Source organism: Mytilus californianus, unplaced genomic scaffold (assembly GCF_021869535.1).
Source record: "Mytilus californianus isolate M0D057914Y unplaced genomic scaffold, xbMytCali1.0.p SCAF_11, whole genome shotgun sequence".
NCBI classification, from domain to species: Eukaryota; Metazoa; Mollusca; class Bivalvia; order Mytilida; family Mytilidae; genus Mytilus; species Mytilus californianus.
In genome coordinates, this window is record NW_026262593.1 from 35,268,980 (window position 1) to 35,284,687 (window position 15,708).

General features: G+C 33.9%; 1 protein-coding gene across 3 annotated transcripts in view; it reads right to left on the reverse strand.

Moving 5' to 3' along the window:
* LOC127719989 (17-beta-hydroxysteroid dehydrogenase type 6-like) overlaps positions 1–14,735 on the reverse strand; it is a 46,033-nt gene extending 31,298 nt beyond the window's left edge. The window contains exons 1-3 of one of the 3 annotated variants that reach the window (XM_052226376.1): positions 14,696–14,735; positions 13,479–13,531; positions 8,902–9,029 (exon numbers count right to left, since the gene is read on the reverse strand). The gene's annotated coding sequence lies outside the window, so the exon portion shown is untranslated. The remainder of the gene's footprint in view (positions 1–8,901; positions 9,030–13,478; positions 13,532–14,695) is intronic. The other 2 variants (XM_052226378.1, XM_052226377.1) reach the window with 2 other exon arrangements.
* Between the last annotated feature and the right edge of the window lie 973 nt (positions 14,736–15,708).

A 15,708-nucleotide genomic window follows, 5' to 3' on the forward strand; every position in this document is an offset into this window, starting at 1 on the left:
TGTCCATTAACCAGGACAACCTTGTTTTTCCCCCTTTTTTGCCCCTAATTCCTAAACGGTTTGAGCCATAACCCCCTAAAGCAAATCCTAACCGTCCCTTTGTGGTATGGAAACTTGTAGTATAATTTCAGAGAGATCCATACACCGTTCCACAGTTATTGTCTGGAAACTAGAAAATGCTCATTTTTGGCCCCTTTTTGGCCCCTAATTCCTTAACTGTTGGTACCATAACCCCCAAAATCAATCCCAACCTTCCTTTTGTGGTATTTAACCTTATGGTCAAATTTCAAAAAGATCCATTCACTTAAACTAAAGTTAGAGTGCGAAAACCAATATGTATTCGGACGACGACGCCGGACGACGACGACGACGCCGACGCCAGACGACGACGACGACGACGCCAACGTCATACCAATATACGACCACAAAATTTTTTTGCGGTCGTATAATAAAATTATGAAAAGAAAAGTTGGAGTTAGCAGGGAAATTGTTTTAATGGCAGTACATGGATAAAACCAGAGGATTCCGAATATCTGGCAAAAATTCAAAAACAAGAGGAGCGAACATCCTTAAATGAGCTTAAAGATAAAATTTAGCAATGGGTTAATATTCCTTAAATATTGAATCAATTGTCTTTAGCAGTTATTGCCCGAAAAGAATTTTTTTATCTAAGTTTTCAGCTTTTACAATTAGCTTAAAAACTACAATATATCATATACATAATATAAACAAGTCTAAATTGAAAACAACGTTCAAACCTATGATTGCGTTGGATAAAAACCGCAATTTTTATACGTGTGCATGCAAAACAAATTTCTTGGTAGAGGGGTCTAAATACAGCACAAACAACATTTTCCAAAAGACCAAATGAGTGAAAAAGTATATTTTAACAAAACGCATTTGACTAGCAGGTCGAACAACTGATGTTCTTAAACCCTGCTGACTGCCATTGGCGATTGCCAAATAAACGGATCACAAGATGAAATAAAATGCTCCGCTGGGGCGCAGCTTGATACGACCGCAGAGGTCGAACCCTGAACAGTTGGGGCAAGTATAGACGCAACATTCAAGCTTGATACAGCACTGAATTTGGATTGTAATTAAATATTTGACACATCATAGGTTTCTGACACAGAATGAATGTGGTCTAAGAACTTAAAAATTTGTAATTTACCTATTCAAACCATATCATTATTATTTGCTTTTATATATAAATCAGAAATAACCAATTTAAAATGGAAAATTTTAAAGAAAAAAAAGGAAAAGAAAGCCCCCCCCCCCCCCCCCAATTTTTTGAACCCTTTTATGATTCATCACCCCCAAACTCAATCCCAGCCTTCCCTTTGTATTAGTGTACCTTGCAGTACAATTTCAGAGAGATCCATACACTTGATCACAAGTTATTGTCTGGAAACTAGAAAAACGCTTGTTTTTTGGCCCTTTTTTGGCCTCAAATTCCTAAACTTTTAGGGCAATTGCCCCCCAACTCAAACCCAGCTTTCCCTTTGTGATATGGAAACTTGCAGTACAATTTCATAAAGATCCATACACTTACACACAAGTTATTGTCCTGAAACTAGAAAAATGCTTGTTTTTTTCCCCTTTATAGCCCCTAATTCCTAAAATTTTGAGGGAATTACCCCCAAAATCAATCCCAGCCTTCCCTTTGTGGTATGGTACCTTGCAGTACAATTTCAGAGAGATCCATACACTTGAACACAAGTTATTGTCTGGAAACTAGAAAAATGCTTATTTTTGGCCCCTTTTTGGCCCCAAATTCCTAAACGTTTTGGGCAATTACCCCCATACTCAATTCCAGCTTTCCCTTTGTGATATGGAACCTTGTAGTACAATTTCATAGAGATCCATACACTTACACACAAGTTATTGTCATGAAACTAGAAACATGCTTGTTTTTTTCCCCTTTTTGGCCCCTAATTCCTAAAATTTGGAGGCAATTACCCCCAAAATCAATCCCAGCATTCCCTTTGTGATATGGAACCTTGTGGTACAATGTCAAAGAGATCCATACACTTACACACAAGTTATTGTCATGAAACTAGAAAAATGCTTGTTTTTTGCCCCTTTTTGGCCCCTAATTCCTAAAATTTGGAGGCAATTACCCCCAACATCAATCCCAGCATTCCCTTTGTGATATGGAACCTTGTGGTACAATGTCAGAGAGATCCATACACTAACACACAAGTTATGTCTGGAATGTACAAAAATGCTTATTTTTGGCCCCTTTTTGGTCCCTAATTCCTTAACTGTTGGTACCATAACCCCTAAAATCAATCCCCACCTTCCTTTTGTGGTATTGAACCTTATGGTTAAATTTCATAGAGATCCATTCACTTAAACTAAAGTTAGAGTGCGAAAACCAATGTGGCTTCGGACGACGACGACGACGCCAACGTCATACCAATATACGACCGCAAAATTTTTTTGCGGTCGTATAACAAAAGAGATCTTATTATTAATTTATTACCAAACAGAAAACAATAAACTTGCGGAAAAGATGGTATACCGCAAACATGAGGTGCAAAAATGTGTACACCATATCCGGATTTCGACAATTAATGTCTCTTCAGTGATGTTAGGAATCGAAATGGTATTTGGAAGGCCATATAATTTACCTCAATTTAGGATAGACTCTTGAATTTTGAAAGAGTCAAAATAGGATGAACGGATCATATAAACCCGAAGGCAAATATAATACAAGCCCAAACGAAAAAATACAAACAAGTCTAAATTGAAAACAACGTCCAAACCTATGATTACGTTGGATAAAAACCGCAATTTTTATACGTGTGCATGCAAAACAAATTTCTTGGTAGAGGGGTCTAAATACAGCACAAACAACATTTTCCAAAAGACCAAATGAGTGAAAAAGTATATTTTAACAAAACGCATTTGACTAGCAGGTCGAACAACTGATGTTCTTAAACCCTGCTGACTGCCATTGGCGATTGCCAAATAAACGGATCACAAGATGTAACAAAAGAGAGCTTATCATTAATTTATTACCAAACAGAAAACAATAAACTTGCGGAAAAGATGGTATACCGCAAACATGAGGTGCAAACAAAATTTGTACACCATATCCGAATTTCGACAATTAATGTCTCTTCAGTGATGTTAGGAATCGAAATGGTATTTGGAAGGCCATATAATTTACCTCAATTTAGGATAGACTCTTGAATTTTGAAAGAGTCAAAATAGGATGAACGGATCATATAAACCCGAAGGCAAATATAATACAAGCCCAAACGAAAAAATACAAACAAGTCTAAATTGAAAACAACGTCCAAACCTATGATTACGTTGGATAAAAACCGCAATTTTTATACGTGTGCATGCAAAACAAATTTCTTGGTAGAGGGGTCTAAATACAGCACAAACAACATTTTCCAAAAGACCAAATGAGTGAAAAAGTATATTTTAACAAAACGCATTTGACTAGCAGGTCGAACAACTGATGTTCTTAAACCCTGCTGACTGCCATTGGCGATTGCCAAATAAACGGATCACAAGATGTAACAAAAGAGAGCTTATCATTAATTTATTACCAAACAGAAAACAATAAACTTGCGGAAAAGATGGTATACCGCAAACATGAGGTGCAAAAAAAATTTGTACACCATATCCGAATTTCGACATTTAATGTCTCTTCAGTGATGTTAGGAATCGAAACGGTATTTGGAAGGCCATATAATTTACCTCAATTTAGGATAGACTCTTGAATTTTGAAAGAGTCAAAATAGGATGAACGGATCATATAAACCCGAAGGCAAATATAATACAAGCCCAAACGAAAAAATATAAACAAGTCTAAATGGAAAACAACGTCCAAACCTATGATTGCGTTGGATAAAAACCGCAATTTTTATACGTGTGCATGCAAAACAAATTTCTTGGTAGAGGGGTCTAAATACAGCACAAACAACATTTTCCAAAAGACCAAATGAGTGAAAAAGTATATTTTAACATAATATACATTCAGATGCACATACAATTTGAAAAAAGAAATAGGTGTGTACACAATGGAAAATAATTTTTTCGTCGAAAAAAAATGAAATAAGTAGTCCAGCCTGATAACGGATGAAAACAATTATTCTGTCCACGCAAAATCTCTTGCTCAAAAGCCTAACCCTTACCAAAGAAATAAATTGGTCGTCCTCTTAGCAATTTTGATCGTTTTGTCTTGTTTTTTGTAGATTTAAAGGACTTGTCTTAAATATAAACCCTTTGGGCTCTTGCAGAGAGTTGTATCATTAGCAATCATACCACATCTTCTTATTTTTCCACGCCCTTCTTAAGACGGGACGTATTATAGTATACCGTTGTCCGTCCGTCCGTTTGTTCGTCCGTCCGTCCGTCCGTCCGTCGTCAACACTCCGGACACTACCTCAAAATTGCTTTCACCAATGTTCATGAAACTTTAATGGATTGTTTATATCTATTGATGTAATCACCCTTTCGATTTTGATAAATTCAAGATTTACGTTTCCGAGTATTTGGATTTCATTCATAAAAAAGAGGTGATTTTCATGTTTTCTAACTATAACGCAAAAATGCTTTGAGCAATTTTCATGAAACTTTGGTGAATTGTTTATATATATATATATTGAAATAAGGTCACTTTTGATTTTTATAAAATTCTGACTTTACGTTTTGAAGTATTGGGACTTCATTCATAATGAATAGAGGGGTCTGTTTGGGTCAATGGGTACAACTGTGTGTGTGCACGTCTTTTTTTTTTTTTTTTTTTTGGGGGGGGGGGGGTATTTGAGCAATGCTCGCAGTATTTCTAGTTGATCATATAAATTCATTTAAAGCTTAAAAGGGCGACGAGCGTATCATGGTGCAGCTCTTCATTGTATTTGGATTTGCGTGCAAACCCTTATTTTTTTCAACCTTGAAATTAACTATTCTGGATTATTCATGTGTACAAAAATCAAGTCCGTGTAATTAAACAATTCGGTACATACACTATGTGTTCCTAAAAGGTATTACTAATTTAAAGAAAACTGCATGTTTAATATCAATTCCTGATTTTTGTCGCAATGAAACCGAAAATATATTGTTGCTATGCTCTTTTCTAATATAAATTATTGGTTGCTAGGCACTTTTTCAATACAAATGAATGGTTGCTATGCACTTTTCCAACACTATAAATGAATGGTTTCTAAGGACTAGTGTGATAACATTCACATCTGGCCTTTTATGTAGGGTATTTGTAATACATGTAATCTATATAGTCCTGAATTAAAATACGTATGGTTACTAGGTACTTTTGTATTAAAAAAGGGTGGTTGTTAAGTACTTTTTATATGACATTGACCTCTTTCTGTTTACCTGTAAACAAAATAGAGGCTTTAATCATGCTGACCATTTTCCTCATGTTTTGTTTGCTTCTTTCTATTATATTGTCTACAAAATCCAATTAATATACGTAAGGTCAAAGGTCAAGGTCATCCATTACCTTTGAGATTTGGTCAAATTGAAGGTCATTTAATGCTGAATACTAGTAATTTTCACATCATAGTCATTAAATAGTAATTACAGTTTTCATGCTATCTAAAAAAATATAGTTGAAGTTCTGAAGAATATACAAAAATGACATATTTTGGTTTTCATAGCAATAATCATAGCACCCTTAATCCCACACATTTTGTTGTTAATTATTGATTAGAAATATTAATACTTGATATTCATAAGTACAACTTAAGGATGTACACCTCTGAGGAGCCAAACATTCTAGATTTCTAGATTTAAACTTTTTTTCTTAACCTGATTTTTGGGTTTATATGACTGTAAAAAATAATTGGTGAAGAAAAAAATCTTATGGTGGTGCACTTCTTTTTTTTGCTACGGTCCTTTGAAAGTACCCAATTTTGATGATTTTCCCATTTTTCATCAATTTTTACCTATTTTGGGGCTATTATCGTGAAAAAAATCACAGTTCCACAATTAAACTTTTTTTCATACTTTCAATAAAGATGAAGTGGACCAATCTGAATAAATTTAACTAAAAAAAACTATAGGTAGGTGTTAACATAAGAAAGTTTTATCATATTTTGATGCTTTTTTTTGGTCAAATTTACCATGCTGTCAATTTTGTAAATTTGTGATTTTTCTCAGTTTTAAGAACAAAATGCATATTATTTCAACTTTTTTTTTATAAATGATTGAAAAAATACACATCTAAGAAATTTGAAAAGAAAATAATATGGGATGTACATGATTCTGGTAAAATCATTTTTTGTACCCCTCACCTATTTTCTCAACTTTTTGGCTAAAAAGACTGACTTGATTGGTCGTTAAATTTGAAAAATTGATTACATAAAAAACTACTCATTGTAAATACACAATTTTTTTCACAGAGTTAAGTTTAATTATAACATTTTTAAAATTCATTGATATTTTCCACTTGTATCATATGTTTTGGAAATAATTCCAGAACGAGATTACAACGAGACTGAAACGTCAGAAGAAGACATCCTTAAATGGAGATGGATGCAAAACTGTATAATTTGTTCATGCAAAATGTGTATAATTTGCCTTCACAAATACAATGAAAATGACCCCTGCTCCTGCGGATATGACAATATTCAGCCGAAATTTTTTTATATATGACATTGCTGTCATGTTTCTGAAAAATATTAACAAATATCATTAAAAAAAATGTTTTGCTTCAGAATTCATGCAAAGTAGTTGTTTTTTCAATGTTAAAATCACCAAAATGTACGGGAAAACTCTTTGACTTGGTTGCCATGGCAACCGTGACCTAGCAGCATTTTGAAAAGCATTTTTTTTTACCTTTTCACCTGATTATATGGTCAGGTTAAGTTTCATTAAAATCGATGACTTAGCGTGCTGACTCTCTATATGAAATGGTTGGTGGTTAAAGAAAATTGCTTTTAACGTCTTTGATTTTTCTCTCTTTTCCTTTCATATATGTCTACTCTCACAAGGTAATTTTTCTTTCTGAGGCTTGGTGTCATATCTGTCGTTACCAGAAGTGAAGGATAAGCTATCGAACCGATGTCGCTCCATGTGCAATGATGCGTTTGATTGGTCTATTACAAACGGATTTAAGAATTAAGATAATCTTGCTCCTGTATTTTTAATTTTCCTTAATATATACGTTGTCTCTAAGTTCCCCCTTAATACATGTATACGTTATTTCTAATAAATTACTACAGGAAAAAAATCCGACCCAGACTTGTTTTTTTTCATATCTATACTACTAAAGGAAGAGACCGATTTCATTGAGCCGCAACTCCTCTGAAACCATACAAAGTCGGAAATATTTGTGATATGACGTATAAATGTAGTGTTTTGTACTTTCTAAATTTGTCTTTGAAACAATATTAAAATTTTGTCCACAGAAAACGCCGATTTTTGAGAAAATATCCAAATTCGGAGACCGTTATCGATCCGTGTCTTATACGCTTTTGCGAATGCTCAGCTGACGTACTGCCCGACAACTCGGCCCACGGCCAACTCGCACCACTAATTATCACAACTTGCATCACTTTATCAAACTCGCACCACTCAAAAAAAAATATAACAAACTCGAAGAAATGTGTTTAATCATTAAATTGTTTTCTTCTTCTCTTAGTAAATTCCTCCTTTCTCAGAGCACCCGTGTCACACAGAGACAGAACTCGCACCACTCGAAAAAAAATATTACAAACTCGCACCACTGAAGAATGTTTTATACCATCAGAGAGTTCTAGATTGACTTCTTCTTCTCTGAGTTATTTCCTCCGTTCTTGGAGCACGCATATATCACACAGAGACAGAACTTGACTCGCACCTTTCAAAAAAAAAAAAAGAAATACTACAAACTACATAAGTGTTCTAAGTTGTCTTCTTCTTCTCTGAGTTATTTCCTCCGTTCTATGAGCACCTGTGTAACACCGAGACAGATGCTACTAATTGGACATTCAAACTCCCATGGAAGAAGAATTGACAAACTAATAAAAACTATCAACATAATGCATCAATGCATAAAAACAGTTTGAGAAACACGAACCCAAGCTGTGTACCACCATAAACATTTCAAGTAGTCTTCAAACCTCGCTCGCGCGGGTTTTTTCTAGCCTGACTAATATATACATGTATGTGAAGGACAGATCAACGCATAGCCTTCAGCAATGAACAAAAACCATACTGTATAAAATGTTACGAAAGTCCCCGGTATAAACAATTTGAAAAAGATTCAAAAAGAAGACCCTCTACAACAATGAACGAAAAACAAATGTAGCAGACAGCAACCAACGCCAACCACTGGCTGGAAGCACATGTAACAGTGTTAAACATGTTTGTGAGCGCTTATTTTTTTTATTTTCTCACTGACGAATACGATGCGCATTCTGAATTACATGTATATTTTGTGTTATTCCTGTTTAATAAGGTTAAAGGCAAAATAAACACCAAACGTGTGAACCCGACTATAACATGTATAAACTTCAAATGTATACATATTTTACCTTTGTAATGAGACAATAGACTTGGAATGCACCTAGCCCCTTCTATCGAGGTAATATTTATCCTTACTTTATGTAAATGTATTTTTGGTGAGAGAATGTTAATTTAGACGCTGTGGTTAGTACACTGTAGTTTAAGATATTACGTGTAAATGTACGTGTTACACACGTTACTCATCGTGCATGTATCGTTCACCGTACATTCACTGTCCATTCTCCGTGCGTGTATCGTGTGTGTGATCACTTTGAAATGTGAAGGGTCTGTAAATGGATCAAGTTTAAAACGACAGATAAACAGACGAGTGCTACAAAATATGGACTTGTTGTTTGCTGATCAGCAACATATTCTGAAAGGTCTTTGATATTTATGCAAACTACACACACATATTGATATAAATCTTACCTTAATAAATTCGGGTGTTTCTGATAAGATTACATTAATCAGGTGACATTTAAACCTACACTGTCAGCTGATTAAGTGTTTGCTCTTCTATTTTTGGCGAAATGTTCCTTAAAATAACCGCCCTTTTGCTATAAAACAGAAGAATACTACACGGGAGTAATTTTTTCTTGTCAGGACACAGTGAAATTGAGTCAAGAAGGCTTTATGATGATTGAAGTGTTAACAAAAATATGTTTTTGTATTAATTTCATTAAATATTAATAATTATTATTAGTTAATAGCCCTAAAATAACTTTATTCTTTTATTAGACCGTTGAAATATATTGCCATAAAGACGTATGAAATTGTTGATACTGTAACGTGTCGGGGGTTCGTACCCGAGTTGATTCTCGAGATCTGAGACTTGTGTATATATTTTCTTTTGTTTATAATTCCTCTTTAACTCTCTCGGCTCATTAAAGCTCCTCCAGCTCAATTATTATTCAGCCCAACTGGCTTACTGACTATATGTCAAATAAATAGCAAGATCTACTTGCTCACTAGCTCTGTAGCTCCTAGCTCAACAGACTCACTAGCGCTGTAGCTCCACTGGCTCACAATATTTCTATTTCAAATAGTTGCCTCAACAGGCTCGCAATATTGTTGCTCTTTCCGCTATATCTTTATCTTACTCAACGAATCTCTTCTAGTTCTATAGCTCTTCCGCTTTTCTCGATGCAGCTCACTTTATATAGCTTAAGACAATTCTTCTGCTAAGTTTCAGTTATTAGAAAGACTTGAGCAGTCGATCCAATGTTTGGAACAATAAGCAGGTATTTATCTTATCACTTATACGTGTGATCTGATCGTAATACCGACCCTGACTACTACTACTACTAAATAGAGTTTAATGGCGACTACCCTTGCGGGTATTGCGCCAGATTATCTTATATAAAAACATTTCAAATAAATGTTTTAAAATTTATTATTATTTAGGAATTAACCCGTATTATATATTCATATATATAGTAAATTGTGAGTTTTTTTTTTTTTTTTTTTTTTTTTCCTTAAGTTTAATCTTGATATTTAAATCTGAACTATGGTGTGTATTTTAATTATCTTAATTATCTTGTGGTTAACTTATAGTGAGAAGAAAAATTTATGTGAGCTTATTATTCTGTTATTTGTAACTTAGCCTGCTTTGTTTATAAATATTAAATGATTTGGTAAGTAGGTGTGTTTGTTGTTTATACATGAAAACTGTAAGTATCAAATACTCTTGGATAGACATATTGTTATTCTAAACTGTTTCCCAAAATTGATCGCCCTGAAGATCATAAAAAACAGTTTATTAAAATAAAGTATGTCAATAAAGGTTTTGATTTTGTAAATATTGCCGGTATTTTTAACGACCATTCTGTTAAAGAACAAATTCCGGGATATTTTGATAATACTGAGCTCCCTCTTATTTGTTATATTTACAAGAAATCTACCCGGAAATTTGTGTTTAATTATAGCCAATTGTGTAAAGATGTTAATATCAGTGAAAATACACCTCCTTCATGTAATTGCAGTAATTCCGAATACATTTATGGACCCATTTCCCATGTTATAACAGGAGATCTTAACATCGTCCAAGACCGAGAGTTAAACTCAGTCCTCAGTAAAGGACCTAAATATCGTCCCCCGTTAATTATTAATTGGAATGAGTGTCGTAATATCATCCACGACTCACTCCATACTTACTGTTTGAAATGGATAAAACGGGAAAAAGCTGACAAAAAATCTTTGGACTCTTTTTTTAAATCAGTAATGAACATAGTTGATATACGTATTCAACATTTTAAAGAACATTTTACTCTTAACAATAACCACAATAAACCTATTTCTCGTATCAAACATAAACTAAAAGAACTAGCCAAGGAATTTGTTTTTGTCCCGGCCGATAATGCTGCTAATAATATTATTATTGTTTGACGTAAATTTTACATTGAGGTTCTGAAAAAAGAAATCACCAATTCACCAACATTCCAACTGACTCCATTTTCAGAAAACGACATCTGTAACAAACATAAACTTTTAGCTACCGCTTTACAAGCAGAACCAAATACAATGAAAGTCCCAACTATGTATTGGCTTCCGAAGCTACACAAAACACCTTACAAATATAAATTCATTTCGTCTTCAAGCCATTGTTCCACTACTAAATTGTCTATTCTTCTTACCAGTACACTTGGTACAATCAAAAATCTGATAATAAATTGTTCAAATAAGGCCTTCGAAAATAGTGGAATTAATTACTTTTGGAGTGTCAAGAACTCGTTGGAAGTACTTGATAAATTGCATCCATATATTGGTGATTTTGAATCTGTTCAAAGTTTTGATTTCTCTACCCTATATACCACATTGCCTCACATTCTCATTAAGAAAAAATTCACACACCTAATTAAATGGGCATTTAAAAAGTCAGAATGTGAATATATATGTTCAAACTCTTTTAGGTCATTTTTTAGTAGCAATAAACAAAAAAAACTATGCCAATTGGACATGCTTTGATACTATATATGCCCTTGAATTTTTACTAGATAACATTTTTGTTCGCTTTGGAGATTCCGTATATCGTCAGGTTATCGGAATTCCAATGGGGACTAACTGTGCACCACTTATTGCGGACCTTTTCTTGTATTGCTATGAGTTACAATTTATGACAAAAATCAGCAAAGACCCATCGAAACAACATCTGATACACAAATTTAATAATACTTTTAGATATTTGGATGATATTTTGGCTCTCAATAATGACGACTTCAGTATGTATACTAAAGAAATTTATCCTGTTGAACTTACTTTAAATAAAGCTAATACCAACAATGACCACTGCCCTTTCCTCGATCTTGATATCTATATCATTAACGGAAAGCTTAATACTAAAATATATGATAAAAGAGATGATTTTTCATTTCCTATCGTTAATTATCCATTTTTAGATGGTGACGTTCCCTTGTCACCATCTTACGGTGTTTATATATCTCAACTTGTACGATTCGCTCGTGTATGTAACAATGTTTTAGATTTTAACGAGAGAAATTTATGTATTACTGAAAAATTATTACACCAGGGTTTTCGATATCACAAACTAGTCAAAACATTTACTAAATTTTATCATCGGTATAAGGACATCATTCGTAAATATAGCTCAACATGCAGACTTCTTATACGTTCAGGTATTTCACATCCAATTTTTTATGGAAATATTCTTTATAAAGCACAAAAATGTCAGTATTCACCTCTGAAGCTAACAAAACCTTTAAATAGACTTATTAAGAAGGGATATAGTTACGATACTGTTGTCAGGTCATTAAAGATTGCATATTTTGGCGTTAATATTGATTCACTTATAGGGTCTTTGCATCGGCGCTAAACACATTTATTTAAAAACCAGTTGTTGGCATGACACGGGTTATGTTCTTCTCATATATGTTATGATGGTATGATACTAAACCCCTAACGGGAAGGATTGTGCCTGATATTCATATGATGAAGACATAATCTTTCAATCAGTTTAATTGAAGTCTGGAGCTGGCATGTCAGTTAACTGCTAGTGGTCTGTTGTTATTTATGTATTATTGTCATTTTGTTTATTTTCTTTGGTTACATCTTCTGACATCAGACTCGGACTTCTCTTGAACTGAATTTTAATGTGCGTATTGTTATGCGTTTACTTTTCTACATTGGCTAGAGGTATAGGGGGAGGGTTGAGATCTCATAAACATGTTTAACCCCGCCGCATTTTTGCGCCTGTCCCAAGTCAGGAGCCTCTAGCCTTTGTCAGTCTTGTATTATTTTTAATTTTAGTTTCTTGTGTACAATTTGGAGTTTAGTATGGCGTTCATTGTCACTGAACTAGTATATATATTTGTTTAGGGGCCAGCTGAAGGACGCCTCCGGGTGCGGGAATTTCTCGCTGCATTGAAGACCTGTTGGTGACCTTCGGCTGTTGTCTGTTCTATGGTCGGGTTGTTGTCTCTTTGACACATTCCCCATTTCCATTCTCAATTTTATATCTGACTTTTCCAAATATGCAAATCCTAGAAGGGGTCTGACATATTCCCGTACATGGTATATACATTAATACAATTATACCGCGGCTCGTACGTCCTTGGTAAATTGTGATTCTCTGTATATTGAATTTGACTAAAGATAGCACCTTCACTTATATTATAAAAGATTCTTAAACTTACGTTCTAGAAGAAAAATATATATAGTATTACCGTGTATGTATAATTAGGATCTATAAGATTAATGTATTGTTTTGACATTTTTGTGTGTAATAAATTGTAAGTGTTCATGTTTTGCAGTTATGTACAGTATAGATACCAGAGAGTGCTATCTTGGTAGTACTTGATTTAGTGTACTACTTTAAAAAAAAAAAACTTTCGTAAAAGTTTTACTGTATATTGTCAAATTCAACGGGGTTATGTTTCTAATATTTAGAAATCATAAACTGATAAATGATACCTTCCAGCTCTGTTACAACTATTAAAAAGCCAATATTTAGAAATGAAAAAAACTAAAAAAGGTAAATAATATATATCTACCAAATTATTTGTTTTTGGTGTCGCCCGTTTAGACTGGAGTTGTTTCCCTTGCACTGTAAAGAAATAAATTGTATGTAAATACTTGCAGACGTGAAGCTACCACGTGGTAACCATGTGCTGTAAGCAGACACGGCGAGGAGGCTGTGAACAAACATTTTCCAGTCCAAACGGATCATTTGGACTGACTGCTGACGGCTGCTTATATACCCCTGGATGATTGGGATATACCACTATGGGACAATACCATTACCCTATATTCCCTAGTAACAAGGGTGTTTCAACCCTGAACGAGTCCACCTTTATTGGACTGTGCCATATTGAGCATAGCATAGTAACAAGGGGTAGACAATAGCATATAGTAACAAGTGCAGTCAAGATGTCTACAAATCTGAAATGGCAAAGCAGATGGACAATTGGTGAAACAGGAAGACACCTATATGATCTGGTACCTATTGTTGGAATAATAGTTCAACTAGACCTCCCTAACACTCAAATTGGACGAATACTATCGGAAATAAGAACAGGCTACAACAGACTAAACAAATACAGAAACCAATTAGGTCAATCCCTCACGCCATATTGTGAATGCGGAGAAGAAGAAACAACAGAACACTATTTGATATACTGTCCTAGATACCACCAAGAAAGAGAGGACTTAAAAAGACAACTGGAAATAGTTAACATTCCACTGGACATTCAATCACTACTTTCACCATCAAAGAGAGAAACATATGAAAAAACTGCACAAATTATAGGGGAATATATATCTAAATCAGGGCGTTTTCAAGAACTAGCAAGTCCTGATACCCGATCCTGCGCCTAAACTAACTTTTCAAAGTACTACATGAGAAATTACCAGGAGAAATGGTGCACCGTATGAGGAATATTCTGTACAAGAGAGACAAGTCGTGTCAATTTTTGACCTTAGGATCAGGATCAGGATGTCAAGTAATTAAACGATAATATCTTATCTCAAGGAAGATATTATGGTACTCGATGACCATAAAAATACTAATTATATTGTTATTGCACTCATTTGCCAGTTTATAAAATAATCAGAGATATGCATAAGTACTCAAATTGAAAAGTAGAATATAGTCGGAAATAATGCAAGTTATCAAATGATTAACCTCACTGTAACTTTAATAAAATGTAACTTATTAATACGATGAAGTTTAAGGTAAGTGTTAAGTCAGATAAAGAAATTGTAACTGTACCTTTTAATTCCAATGTTTCGCTGTTTAGGGTTTAAATACGAAAGGGGACAGTAACTACTGACTTCGCCCTTTTTAATGCATAGTCGTCCCAAAGCCATTCGTCACAATACATAATAAATGAAGTCGTGTACGAATAATTTACAATTCTATAAAGTATATATATTTTTTTATTTTATACATGAAATCAGAAGAAGTCTTTGAAATTCCACTTTAACATGTATATAAAAATAATGGGATGTGGTACGATTGACAATGAGACAACTATCCACCCACATTCAAATGAAGTGGGTGTGAGCAATTATAGGCAACTGTACGGCCTTCAACATAAAGAAAAACCAATACCGTATAGTCGGTCATAAAAAGCCCCGACATGAAAAATATGACACAATTCAATATAGAAAACTAACAGCCTAATTTATAAGCTAATTCTAAAGGTAAATAATTACTATTTACTTGCTGCTATTAGTCAACAATTAATTGTAAACATTTCAAAAGTTTGAGTCAAGGTTTTTCAACTTTGTACTATTTTATTTGAGTGATGAGTCTTTTGTAGACGAAACACGCATCTAGCAACAAAATGATAAGTCTAGCTGGTATAATCTGATGAGTGTTCTTGTATAGATTTCTTACTTCTAATATTTTTTGAAAATGATATGGGATGTACATATGTTTGGTAAAATCATTTCTTTGTACCCTCACCTATTTTCTCAACATTTTGGCTGATGACACTAACCAGATTGGTTATAAAATTTCAAAAACTACTTATTGTAAGTACATGTATTTTCCAACTTGCATGTTTAACTTCCTAATATTCTTAACACTGCAGTATTACTTTTTATTATATCTTAAATGTCCAACATTTTAAGTACCAATTACTAGAACTATTTTTCTATTTACACATATAGTTCGGAATCTTGTCAGCTTGTATAACTACCAAATGCTGGTGAACTGCTATAGACAGACAAAGGCGTCAACATTCCAACAATTCTTAAATTGTAAGGATGTAACTCCGT